The sequence below is a fragment of the Zootermopsis nevadensis genome, unplaced genomic scaffold, assembly GCF_977971745.1.
Source record: "Zootermopsis nevadensis isolate Lab colony 2312 unplaced genomic scaffold, Znev_1.0 Znev_ptg000030l, whole genome shotgun sequence".
Classification (NCBI taxonomy): domain Eukaryota; kingdom Metazoa; phylum Arthropoda; class Insecta; order Blattodea; family Termopsidae; genus Zootermopsis; species Zootermopsis nevadensis.
The window spans coordinates 3,002,246-3,017,315 of record NW_028259162.1 but is presented as its reverse complement, the minus strand read 5'-3'; positions in this window follow the sequence as shown (position 1 = coordinate 3,017,315).

Sequence of the window (15,070 nt, the reverse complement as noted above, 5' to 3'; positions counted from 1 at the left end):
CTGGACTGTATTTTTTCGCTACAAGATCTGGTTTCTCGTCTGGAAACAAGAGACACTGCAATTTTCCCCTCCTTGAACCCTAAGGCAATGTTTCTGAATCCTGCCGGCATTACAGCACGCTAGAATAGTCTCAGGGCACGTGGAATCTTGTGTTATAATTTGTGCGTGGAGGCCTGTATTATTCTCTATACTTCTATATGATTTTTAATTGCGTAACGTCATGATAACGGAGTTTTTCAACCACTCCAAGGTTTTCTCTCACATTTTTATTAAACAGAATATAGGCGAATGACATTGTAGAAAGGTATAATTTTTCTCGCTTCTTACCTCGATGTTGAAGTAAGAAAAGTTTGGAAATGAAGCCTAAAACAAACAGTAATTCAGCACAAAAATGAATTTGTAATAATAGACTGTACCTAGTTTTCCTCCGGGGGCTTCTTCCCAGGTTTCTCCGTGGCATCCCAACAATTACTCCATTCACACACAGAAGAAGGCAATGGCAAACCACTTCTGGATCATCTGTCAAGAACGTATATGAACAGGTCCCAGTCCGAGAAAAGGATGGAAGGATCCTGTTCATATGGACCTGTCGTCAGACAGAACACTAAATAATAATAAGATGAGGTGGTCTAGCGGTTAGAACGCTGGTCTTGTAATCCTGGGGTCTCGGGTTCGATTCCCGGCGGTGCCCGAATTTATAAATTGTGTTGGGCAAGGCCGTGGTCTAGGCAACACGGAGTTTTCCTCCGTGGCATCCCAACAATTACTCCATTCACACACAGAAGAAGGCAATGGCAAACCACTTCTGGATCATCTGCCAAGAACGTATATGAACAGGTCCCAGTCCGAGAAAAGGATGGAAGGATCCTGTTCATATGGACCTGTCGTCAGACAGAACACTAAATAAATAAATAGACTGTACCTGCAGGTTTAAGACAAACATCACGACTGGTGTTAAAAGTAACATGGGACGCATTTGACAAATCTTTGTACACCTTCCATGTATCAGCCTCATTTTACACGACTGTGCCTGTACTTAAAACTCTTAATTGATAGTTGGACAACACGTTGTGTAGAATATTCCATCAAACGCGAAGAACTACTTGCCTCTATCTGAAATAATGAGGGCTTGTTTTATAAAACTTCATCACGCCACAGCGGAAAATCTGGCCAATACAGGCGATGTTAATTAATGTTAAATAAAAATATGTAACTGGTTCACGTATGTTTGATCTGAAAGTCAACCGATTCATTTTTCAAATGAGACGACAAGCTGTAATGAGAACCTTCATCACGGGTGCAAGATTTATTGCGACCAATCCAATTATATGACCTAGACCAGCATTGTCCATTTCTGCCCACTGAACTCTTTGAGTTGTACGTTTCTACGTATTGCATCTTCATGGATGTGAAACCTGGTCTCTCTCACGGAAGGCAGGCCAGAGCGAAACTGGAGGGTAGTCAACAACACGAGTGGATGGGAATATTTGGGCACACGAATGATGGAAGTAACAACATTAGGTCATGGCTAGAGCTGAGCAAGATCGCTTTCGTGCAGAAAACATCAGCTGTTTTATACGAACCTAGAAATGATATCTCAGTTTCAGCAGACATAATCAGTCAACAGAAAAAACTTTCAGGGACCCTACGCGTAGATGAGATTAATATTAAGATGTACATTTTAAATAAATTATCAGGATATGAACTGGACTGAGCTGGCTAATAATAGAGACAGAAATGAAAGAAATTTAAAAATTTGTATACATGAATTGGGATCAGAACAAAATCAACATAAATATTAAATCTCTCACCACTGTTCCAAAATGTGAACACGAAGGCAATTACGACCACGCTCCATTACGGTTTTGATCTAAAGCAATTTATTATAATAAAATAAAAAAGTGGTGACGATGTGGTAGTTCGTCTTAATTCGTTTTAAACTTAATAATAATTTATTTATAATTAGCCTATTTTTATTTTTTTTATTGCCGATTGTTGTTCATGCAATAATTATTCTCCCATTAGAATAACAAAATATCTCTCAGAACCACCAATAATTACACTTTTTGAAGGCAAATGTCCACTTGCACGTGCGCCCTAACAAAGCCGACAGAAGGTAACAACAAATGCGCCACTAGATTCAATGTTTTATTGAAATAACGCGTGATATTTGATAAATGAAATTAATTATAATAACAAAAAGTTCAAACAAGTTAAACAGAACGCGTGATACTTGAAAACCAAATTATTTATTAATTATTTATTAATTATAATAAAAAAAACACAACTAAGTTTTATCACGAGAAGTACGTACCATTCTCACTTACATGCTACTCGTACATTTGTCAATATACACACTACAGGCCTGGAATAAGAATGGATCACCCACAAATATTCTTATGACGTCACGCTTTCACAGGGATTGGTTTCCAATTATATCAGCTGGCTGAGACAAGGGCCTCAGCTGGAAAAGAGAATTGCCAATATATGTTTTAAAGCAATCTCTCATGTAATCCTATAACCGAAGACAGAGACTAATTATAAATTTAAAAAGTAAATTAAACCCATACACAGGCCTCGTACATACAGTCTCTTTTTTGCATAAAAGAGTTGTTTCTCGGGTAACTTGAATTTATGGCGAAAATAATTAGGAAAGCCCGGCAACACCTTCGCATGTAACTCACAAAATATAAGAGAATAATTTCAGTTGAAGCTCGGGTCTGCTATTCTTCCTTCACACAAGCCCCCCCCCCACCATCAGCGGGGCAGGCATCGGGAAGGCAACGCTCACAAGGCACCTCTTGTTTCTGCAGAACGGCCGTTAATATCACTTCCGGATCCTGCAACACCGGGCAACGTGGACCGGAAGCCACCCACTCGCACCTCTTCCTGGCGCCGTTTATCGCGAGCTGCTGCTAATGAGATGATGATTCTCGTATCGCCAGCTCTTCCGGCACGCGAGAGTGTTCCCACGGCAACGCAATCACTGGGTTGTGCCCAGCAGAGCGATATGATAACTGGGTCCTCGTCAGCACTCCCTGCGGTACTACGCGAGTCAGGACTGCGATCGTAGCAAAACTGGTACACAGGCAGATGAGAAATGCGCACAAAATTCTAGAAATATTTCAAGTTCTTACAGCGCGGCGGTGAACATCAATCAACACCCCAATTATGGAGGCAGTAAGAACCTTTGAAACGTCGGTAAGCCTCTATCGAAATCAACTACACAGCATCTTAGAAGACATTCATCTTCTGCAGTCTGAAAACTTCGAGGGAGGAGAGACAGAAAAAGATGAAAAAAATAGGCTACAATATTAAAATGGATCTTTGGTAAACGGTGTGAAGGGAGGAAGTGGAATTGAGATGGCTGATGATGCTGAGCAACAATACTAAAGACCTCCCGGGTTCCACGAAAGAAAATTAGTTGACCAGATGGGAAGCTGCGGCCTTGTAATTTTTTAAGAAGGACAAATCATAGCAACTTCCACAAACAGTTTTTTGGTCTGGATTTCTTGAAACTAATCTGACACGCGTTTCGGAAAAGCTGAGTAACACTGACTTCCAGGAATTTCAGTACAAATTTAATTCTGCAGTGGAAAACGTTGTTAAATTTCATGACTTAAGATTCCTTTTAGAGTGATCACTCTTAATTTTGGGGAGAAAATATACCGGTTAATCTCTTTTCATGACTATATTTGCTTTATTTATGTTAGATTTTTTGTGAGACAAGTAAATTATTTATAACTAATGATCACACATGCTCCAATTACCCCTAACACAAATGACGTGGTTTTTCTTGCATAATTTGACGTGGTGCACTAATAGAAGCTTTTTCTCATCTAGATAAGACTACACGTCCTAAGCCACCGCGATGCTGCCTGGGGCTACGTCACAGCATAACTAATGGGAGAAAACAGGAGAATTTTAATGCGGACTGACGAACACAAACGCGAAACATTCCCAGAGACGTGAATTCTTTTACAAATGCACCGACAACTAAAATTTCCAAATTGGTGTCTGAACGTTAATTATAAACTCGATTTCCTATCTAATTAGAATATTTTATTTGATAACAATGATTAACAGTTCTGCGAATTTCTTTGCAGATTCTCTGTTTTCTCATGGCGGTGGATACGAAGGACAGTTTTTGTGAACACCAGCCGGTAAGGACACTCAAATCCCTCCAATTCTTAGAAGTAAATTCACGTAGAAGCAACTAAGTTTGCTTGCAGACAATACGAAACAGTGTAATCGTTGCAATTTCCGTCTTCTGGGTTGTTGCGCTGTGTAGTCTGGTCGATGTTTACCAAAGTTTCAGAGGTCATACTGCCTCCGTCATCAGGGCGATGAGTTTGAAGATTTCTGTCTTCTGGGTTGTTGCGCTGTGTAGTCTGGTCGATGTTTACCAAAGTTTCAGAGGTCATACTGCCTCCGTCATCAGGGCGATGAGTTTGAAGATTTCTGTCTTCTGGGTTGTTGCGCTGTGTAGTCTGGTCGATGTTAACCAACGTTTCAGAGGTCATACTGCCTCCATCATCAGGGCGATGAAGATTTCCGTCTTCTGGGTTGTTGCGCTGTGTAGTCTGGTCGATGTTTACCAAAGTTTCAGAGGTCATACTGCCTCCGTCATCAGGGCGATGAGTTTGAAGATTTCTGTCTTCTGGGTTGTTGCGCTGTGTAGTCTGGTCGATGTTTACCAAAGTTTCAGAGGTCCTACTGCCTCCGTCATCAGAGTATGAAGATTTCTGTCTTCTGGGTTGTTGCGCTGTGTAGTCTGGTCGATGTTTACCAAAGTTTCAGAGGTCATACTGCCTCCGTCATCAGGGCGATGAGTTTGAAGATTTCTGTCTTCTGGGTTGTTGCGCTGTGTAGTCTGGTCGATGTTAACCAACGTTTCAGAGGTCATACTGCCTCCATCATCAGGGCGATGAAGATTTCCGTCTTCTGGGTTGTTGCGCTGTGTAGTCTGGTCGATGTTAACCAACGCCCTGATGATGGAGGCAGTATGACCTCCGAAACGTTGGTTAACTTCGACCAGACTACACAGCGCAACAACCCAGAAGACAGAAATCTTCATACTCTGATGACGGAGGCAGTAGGACCTCTGAAACTTTGGTAAACATCGACCAGACTACACAGCGCAACAACCCAGAAGACATAAATCTTCATACTCATCGCTGTGAGAACCTCAAGTCTTACACAGTGTAATCGTTCTTGAATGTTTTCTGTTCAGTCCAGGACTAATTTATATTAAATGCCTTGTTCTTCAAGGAATGTCAGTCCGAAGAGCTGGAGACCTAACCGACCAAGAGATAGATAACATCGTATCCAAAATATCCATGGCAACAGCAGATGGTCACGTGAACTAGGCTGCTCTGACATTTTACGCGTTCTTTGAACGAAGAACGCAATATGTCTTCATGATGGAACATCGTGTCTAAAATCCTCAAATAAATCAGATGAAATTTGATGGGGTCGACACTAGGCCTAATAGTTCCGCAATGAATTTCATTTCCGCCCTCGTCAGTCTATTACAACCTCTAATTCACACGCTTTGTGACACATAAATCCTACTAATTTCATTCTTAAAAAAAACAACTTTGAGAAACTTACAGTTGCTCAGCTAGTCAAAGAAATTCAAAGTATTTTATGAAAGCCAAAGGTTCATCGCTGTGTTTACAAGAGCCCGCGAACGGGGTACATCCTGGGTCTTCAGAACCTACAAGAAAGTAGGTATGAAGTAACAACACTATTTTAATTATACATTGACTGAAAGAAGGTTGGGTTATTTAAGGACGCTGTTTCAACTGCTGTTGTAAAAGAGAGTCGAATGAGAATGGAATGTGATCTTGAATGCTGAATAGATAACAATTTAGCAGGAGGCAATCATAATGAACACTAAGATAACACATCAGAGTTTGTCTGCAAAGACTCAGCTGTTGTTGGATTCGTGTAGCTCGAGCTCTGGTATTAAGCTCTATCCCGGTCCACGGCTAATCCTGCAACACTTTTCGAAACAACAAAATGGAAATATTTCTTTTTATTTACCGGGTACTTATAATCTCTACGTCAGAAGTCAGGACGGAATTCGGCGACGAAAGAGTTGTAAAAAAACCCCGACAGAAACCGAACCGAGTTTTAACAGTATTAAACGTGGCTGCATTCTGCGCTGTCGGCAAATGCACCTGTTGTCATTACCTGTCATTAAATCACCGTGTCCAAACTCGGCAGACTGTCGCGCCTGGGTCGCAACAACCCGCAGGACCTGTACAGTCGCTGCCTCATACATAACTGCACAGACACCAAAGATTCATTACTGCGTGTACCAGAGCTCGTCACTGGTCCCATCATGTGTCAGATTAATCCAGGCCTCCGTATTTTTAATATATTTTCGTTGCATAGGTCATTCCAAAAAAAAAAAAATATTCGTCCAACTCTGTAAGCTGAGTTTTTAGTTCCAATACAACCCCTTGACTGCAGTCCGTGACTATTTGGTCAACATATCCCTTTATTGCCTTCAGTTATTCCAACTTTTTTTCCTACTTCTTACTTCCTATATTTCTTGTTATATTTATTTTCAGATACACGGTGGTCTAGAGGTTAGAACGCTGGCCTTATAATCCTGGGGTCTCGGGTTCGATTCCCCGCGGTGCCCGAATTTATAACTTGTGTTGGGCAAGGCCGTGGTCTAGGCAACACGGAGTTTTCCTCCGTGGCATCCCAACAATTACTCCATTCACACACAGAAGAAGGCAATGGCAAACCACTTCTGGATCATCTGCCAAGAACGTATATGAACAGGTCCCAGTCCGAGAAAAGGATGGAAGGATCCTGTTCATATGGACCTGTCGTCAGACAGAACACTAAATAATAATAATAACAAAACCACACACACGTTCGTATTTGTGATGGTCAGCGACTACACTACGCTCACACAACAGAATTTTCTTGTTAAAAAATACGGCACAGGTTTTCAAAAGAGAGGACGATAATTCTCTACCCAAAAACAGTTTCAGGACTTGCCGAAATCTAAAACCGTTCGTGTTACAGGGGACGGGCAGATATTTTCCTGGAACAAAAAAAATGCGACTTAATTTATTACGCAGTAGGTCCAACACTGCTTCCACGATCAACGCAACTTGTTAAAATATTGATTCTGCTTTGCTGCCAAAGACCACCGTATCCAATTAAAGTGCCTTCACAGCTCCAGAGTCCCATTATTTATTATTTGAATGCTATTAGAATAGACAGCAAGCTGAATAATAAAGAAGTCCATACGAACAACACCACATTTCCGAATATAATTGTAATTTTTGGTGTTCTCAAATTCCGTTGGCGCCGAATTTGAAAGAAATATTAAATTCAAAGAATTCTTACCACCAATGATATTCAAGTCTTTCATCTTATCGTGTCCTAACCAAAAACCATAATTTCCCCGTTATTTTATACGTGTTTCTTTAGTTTGTCTCTCACTCTACGGGGAGAACAAAGCCTGAGAATGTTCTAAGAGCAGTTTTTTGAGGGGGAATATTTGGATGTAAGGGGGGAGACATATACAGGAGGTTGGAGAAAACCGCATAATGAAGAGCTTTTTAATTTGAACCCTTCACCAAATATTATTACGATGATCAACTGAAGGAAGGTGGGGTGTGTGGGGCATGTAGAACGCAATGGGGGTGATTATAAACATTTTCATAATTTTATTCAGAATATATCAAGAAATGGAACACAACTCCCCGCTACCTGACGCACTGAAAGCTGGGTAGACATCAGAGCAAGTTTAGTGTCCGATGTATCTCTGCTTCGTACCTTCATGACGCTGAAGAGCCATGTACGTTTGTCGGCTCACGGGGTCGTTGATTCCCGGGAAGAACAATTATGGGCTTGAAGATGGCATAATTCAATTGAGAACATCTGCTGCTGACAAATGAGCAGCAAAACACGAGGGTCAGTGCCCCGCAAGTACGTGGCCGCCCAATCGCCCGTCTTTGCGTAAAAACAAAACAATAGCATACCTTAAACATGGCGACGTCCATTTCAATTGTTATGCTCTCAAATTAATTTCAATTGTTTTGCTTGTGGTTGGAATAGCAATGCTCAGAGCAATTCCTCGAAACACTCCCGGTTTGCTGATTTGTCATTCGTGTTTCATTAAATCGTGTTTTATGTTGTTTTTAGCTGCTTCTAAATCATGACTTCAAAAACTTGAAATGCTGAAGACGGCTTTCACAGTCAGACACTAAACTTGCTAGATGATATAAGATCTTTCAGACAATTGAAGACTGGCAAATTATACGTTTGGACGTGCTTAAGAACATCACGTTACCCAAACACTTTCCAGCTTCAGATAAGTTTTTGTTTCAAACTTTCAGATAATTTAATATTACACTACATTTCTCGTGTTTTCACTATCCAACAAAAGTCCATAGCCCTATTTACTCTGCAGTACAGCCTACAACATATTTTGTGATCCAATGATTCACTACAGATTTAAATTAATGATGTCCGTGATGGTCTTGTGGATTGTGAAGCCGTACGGTGGTTACCAACGTTCCGGAGAAACATGCAGCTGTCATCTTCGTGGTAAAATGAAGACTGAGGCATCACCTTCCTTCGAAACAATGGCAGCCTCGTATCATAACACGTGGCTTCACAATACCACCCACGGATCCATTTATCTCCTTTCGTTTTTATTTGCCTTGCGAGTATTCATAGATAAAACACGTGCGGTTGAAGTAGCGTCGATAAACAACGCCATAATAGAATTTGAGGTTCTCATGGCGGTGAGCACGAAGATGGTTACAACTCAGAAGACAGAAATCTTCTGAACGCCGGGACAAACAAATAATTTTTACTAACTTGCCCGCAAACACGGGATTACTTTCATAATTGTTATCCTTCTGTGAACGCTATTTCCTTGAAAACTAGGCCATCGTACATAAGACGTTTTTATCTTTCCTTTGAACACCTGTTGGACGATGAATTATTTGTTTTTGTCTAACCATACTGAATACACGGCAGATCTGCCACAACATACAGGCGACTGCTTCTAAGAATGCTGCTCGTTTCATGTCCGAAATGTTTATCGTCCTCACATGTCTTAAAGTAACTTTAATTGTAGAGTAGCCATTTTCTGCCCCTATCCTTCACATGCGATGCGGTTATGGGTGAAGGTCGTGTCGTAACCTCGCGCACTGCTCAGAAACACTTCTGATTAAAACGCGATCCGTCTGTGCTTTAAAAGTCTAGCTTTATGACTAACTTCGCTTTGAACGGAATTATGAATTCGGCTGTTTCTCGTACCTCACACACTGCCGATGCACGAAAACGTAACGAAAAATGAAAATAGTCAGGGAACAAAATCTCCGAAAGCAAATTAAAACGAAGTCTCCCCTGATCGGCATGTCGTTCGTACAATCGGCATCACGTGTTCCAAGCAGAGGAAGTAAGTACGATGGGATTAATTAAATGCTGAACACTCGTCTTTGTAGCCAATTTGGCACGGAGGAAATCACTACTACCACGTGACGCATGAAGTGACAGATTCTTACTTCATCAGCGAGGGAGTGATCTCCAGGAACGCAGCAGCACACAGCATCCACTTCACCTGCACGTCCAACCTCATCTTCTGTAATACGAATTTCAATGTCATGTTTCCCACATCCACGTGGTTATTTTCCAACACGCTTTCTTAGTTTCGCTACGTCAACATCTCAGAGCCTCGCCTTTTACAGGAAAAAAAAAGCTTATTGGAGCCGAAACTGAATTTGCACGAAAATCTTTAACGTAGACATTGAATATCAAATTTAAAAACAAACCCAGTTGTTTATTTTCATATTTATAGCACGATAACGACCAGACTACATCCTCTGTGCAAATTAAATTCCTACATTTTGCTCAGAAAACGTTGTCAGTGGAACCGCGGTTCCGGAGAATTTGACGTAAATACGTCTATACGGAAAGGAAGTTTATATATTGGCTTTATTCTAAATATTTCCTTTATACATGCTTTACAATTGGGTGAATTTTGATTAAGACTTTGCTTAATCAACTTCAATTAGTTACGCTTAAGATGGGTCTGTGGTAGCTGAATGTAATGTAAAGTAATGAAATGTAATGTAATGTTTTATAGGTAACAACAATGCCGAGTAAACAGGTGACGTTTCCTAGGTAACATAACAATGAAGTTACACTTTTTCGTTTCCCTTTTTCGTAACACATTTTTGCCGAATGACCCTTCCTCATAGACGTATTTACGTCAAAAAATGCTATAGTAAAAATCTATGTTAACAGATGGCGGGGCAGTTAAAAGCGTTGCCGACTTATTTAAAACGTCTCAGAGCAAAAACGTTTGGATCTGTCACACTTTTCTCTAATTCCCATTTTCTTCCAGCTCACTAAATCATTTCGCCATTCCACGCCACATAACGTGCAATTTAAACAAACAAGGACGAATTATTCTTCTCGGTCATTTCAGCAGCACCAAACAAAAATAAAGACACGCAAAAACAGTCAAAGAATCAGAAGGAGGAATTTGGAACTGCGCAGTGCACAGAGTAATATTTTATGACACAAACAAACATCAGTATAAATATTTTTGTATCTTCTTAACGATCTGCTGTGTGTTTAATACTGAAACGATGTCTGTCCTTTTATCTGATTAAGAGACACCTGCCTCGTGACGAACACGAACGACCATGAAAATAAACAAACAATATGGGCGGTATCGCACTAGGATGCCAACGGGAGGCCATGGCGCAGCTGCCAGCATCTCGGCCAAACTTAATGCATTAATTTAGTAGTCATACGTATATCGCACGTGGCATCCGTCTGGCAGCGCTTCCAACTTGGCATCGCTGCCAACCAAGATGCCAAGTTCAAATGCTACTGGCATCGCTGCCAAGGCCAAATCAACATCACATGACAGTCTGGCCAGTCCATTGACGTCCGTGCGTGAATGTGCTTGTGTGTATTTCTGTTTCTTCCAAACGTGGATAATTTCGACACCGAAAGATTGATAATTGAAATTCAGTCCCGACCATCACTATGGGATTCATCTGCTATTGAATACGCAAACTGGGACTTGAAAAAAAGAAACTGGGTAGAACTTGTGGAAATATTTTGAGGAGGAGATTTATTTACAGTAGGAAAGAAAGAATTAGCTAAGAAGTGTTTATATGGCTTTATTTGTGGGGCCGCTTTCCAATATGGCAACTTGATTTTTAAGTTTTTTTGTTTAGCAATCTATGTATCTATCTATATATCACAAATAATGTGAATTAAGAAAAAACATGCTTTTATAATGTTTTATTAAATAAAGTTTGTTCATGTAATATTACATGTGATTTGCAAGAACTGAAATATTTCAAATTCAATAATGGTATGGAAGTGCAAAGTGTGTGTATGGAGAATTTTTCTTACTTATTTCTTTGTTACAGAATAGAAATTCACTCCAGGTATGTAGTTTTGATAAAGGTAAATCTCATTTTCTCAAAAGTGATAAAAGTGGACATTTCTCCTTGCTAATAGCCCTTCATTTCGTGATCTCATAACGTTGATCCATCTGTTCGCTCGACTGGCGTCGAAAGCTGGCAGCTGGACGCCATGGCATCGCTGTTGGTGTCGCTGCCATGGCATCCTAGTGCGATACCGCCCTATGAGCGCTGGTTGTGTTTTTCAACGGCTGGACCGCGGACTGCTGTCGGTCCACGCAAATTCTAGCGCACGCAACCGAAGTTCTCTTTTACAGACCGAACAGTTTGCACTGAACATGGCTGTTTTTTTAATTTTAATTTTGTGATGTGATCAGTTAGCTGCGAGGATAGGGCAAGGAGATTAGAGGTCAGCTGCTAAGCCCTTCAGATACGGGGAGCTGGAGTCATGTTGCTAGTCCCAGAATTTTAAAGGGTAGATGCTCTTGTGCAGGAAGTTAATTGTGGATGGTCAGTACACGTGGCCACGGAATCTCTTCGACTTTAATACGGCATGAAGTCTTTATCAATTCTAAATAAACGTTAATCTACACATGCAAGCCGATAACCTGCATTTATAAACTGTTTATACAGTGCAATGTGAGTTCATGTCCTGCCATCTGTCAGCACCTTATCACAACTTTCTTAACATACGAGTAATAATTCATAAAGAGTAACAGATTACAAATGTCGTCATGATGAGAGCTATAGAAGACTCGAAATCAAAACAATTCGAGAGCAAACAGAAAATAAGCCAGACGGACGGTGGTAGAAAGCCGAGCTTTTGTGGAACAAGGATGAACAGCTCTTTGTGATCATGTCGAAGACTCTGTCATCAGAAGAACGAAATTATTCACATATCAAGGAGTGATTCAGTGACTCATTTCTGTGTACAGTTCCAACGTGCATGCACTTGCGTCTGAATGATCGCCTCTGATCATTAGTCGGATGATTAATCCTAGGTCGACGGGCGGCAGGCAACCCCCCCCCCCCACCCCAGTTGTTATTTAATAATATATTCTCTCTTTTTTTTTACTACTACAAAAATGTTTCTATAAACCGAGTCACAAAACTGAAGGTAATTAATATCTTGTCCCTGAGGGGCGAATTAACCAGACCTGTCTCTGACCTGCGTAAGATGACAGCGACGTTAATTAGAAATCAAGACTGCAAGGTTTTAGAAGCGAAGCTCGAGTGCCCGGAAACACGGAAAAAGGAATAAACACTCGACAAAATGGAATGGAAGGAAAGGAATAAAAGAAGAATGAAGATGAAAATGATGGAAGAATGAAAGCAAGACTTGGAATCAAAGCAGGTAAAAATGTAGATTTATTTATTTATTTAGTGTTCTGTCTCAGGACAGGTCCATATGAACAGGATCCTTCCATCCTTTTCTCGGACTGGGACCTGTTCATATACGTTCTTGGCAGATGATCCAGAAGTGGTTTGCCATTGCCTTCTTCTGTGTGTGAATGGAGTAATTGTTGGGATGCCACGGAGGAAAACTCCGTGTTGCCTAGACCACGGCCTTGCCCAACACAAGTTATAAATTCGGGCACCGCGGGGAATCGAACCCGAGACCCCAGGATTACAAGGCCAGCGTTCTAACCGCCAGACACGAAAGGAAAATAAGGTAGGATAAGAAACACAGAAGGAAGGCAAACAGAAAAACAAGGACTTAGGAAGGAAACAAAGAGAGACTGAAAAAAGTGCGTAGTGTAATGAGGGACGACCTACAGGCAGCATACGTCAGAATAAATCTGGGAGATTAATCAAATAAACTGTTCCTTGACTACAGGTCCGGGTTGGGGTTTGGGGGGGGGGGGGGACTGAACCAGTACAACGAATTATCCGAGTTTGCTACCAGACTACACCACCTTCCATTATGAGGGAGCTAATAAACCTCGTCCGGGCATTCCACGCTGGTTAATAGCGCCACAGGTGGCAGGCTGAGGAACTCATAAATACGGTAAAAACAAAACAAAACGCGCGTCGTTCTTTTTTTATATTATTTTTAAATCTGGCTTCAAAAAACCGGTATAGTCGGTTGTTGACATGAGATGCAAGAAATCTTTTTTAAAACTTACGGTCACCAAACGTGACTACATCGAAGCAATTAGTAAAAAATGGGAAATTCTATGAGAACTTGCATATCCGTCAGATTTTAACTACATCACGTGTGGTAAGCCTACCATAATTTTCCCTGGCCATTTGAGTCTGTTTAATTTTGGTTCATTTAAAGGATAACTTTGCATTAGGGCCTAATTAAGACTTAATTTGACGGACAAGGGTGATTTTTTATGCCATAAGGATGTGTCGACTTTCGTTAAACACGATCATTTTAAGGACATGCACAGGACTCCACTTGTTGGGCGTGTCCTACTAACTGCGCTTATTAACCTCAGAGTTACAGTTCACATCTAACAAACCTTCTTCGCACGTAGAAACCGGTTAAATTAGTTCCATCCACCTGACGTACATCTTCAGGTAAGCCCAAGTGAATTCAAGGTTGTTCCAAACCAACAGGTAAATCTATGGACGAAAAACAAAGTTAATTAAACTTAATAAAACCGAATTCCGTGGTGCCGTATTTAGCAGGACACGGATTATCCTTAATTTGTGGAAAACGAAGTTGTGATAACAAAAGTCTGCCTCAATGGGGTGAGGTTTTGCGACCAAAGTTTTGTCTCCTTTTTTCAGTTCCATTATCCGTGACCACCTCACCCTCCTTAACGACTCTAATATTAGGAGACGATTGGAAATTGTCCAGCAAGCCACGAAACGTCACTTATTTACGTATGACTCTTTCACACCTGTTGCAACTCAGAATTTCTGAAAATATTAATCATATTAAAATTCTGGGAGGAACCCACGGGTAGTGATGGACTGCCCGTCGCAAGGCGAGAATGGACTCAAAATACTCCCGAACCTGGAACACGTCACAATACGAGGAAAGGGGAAGATCCAGGTGGTAAGCGAAACTTCTTACTATGGCTTACGTTGCTAATCCCCTAAATACATCCACAAGTGCTTCTTCGTACAGAACGACTTTATATGCCGGATATGCGTCTTCCAGTATACTGCATCCGACATCTAGTGGCAAGTTCAGCACTCAACGTAGTTCTCTGCATCGTGCCGCCATCTAAGGCCAGGAACGCGCAACCTGTAGAAAACACGACCAAGCGCGCCAACCTTCAACCTACCTTAACAGCAAAGAGCGAAATCTACAGCGAAGCTACTAAACCAATCCTGTCCTATCTGTAACGAATTGTAGGTTAGTGGGGGGGGGGGGGGGGGGGGTATTTCTATCTGACCCTCCATTCATCCATCCGTCCGTCCTCAAGTTTAATTTAATGAAAAGTCTTTTGACAGAACCTATTTTATACGAATGTAGATGAAACATGGTAGTTGGGGATTGTGTTCTTGTGTAAAGACAGCCATATTTATTTAATTCTGATCCAAACCTGATAGTCTAGAAATTCCTGGAATTCATTACTGTCTTAACAAGAGCCAGCCATCCTGAGCCATATTTTATTATTTAGTGTTCTGTCTGACGACAGGTCCATATGAACAGGATCCTTCCATCCTTTTCTCGGACT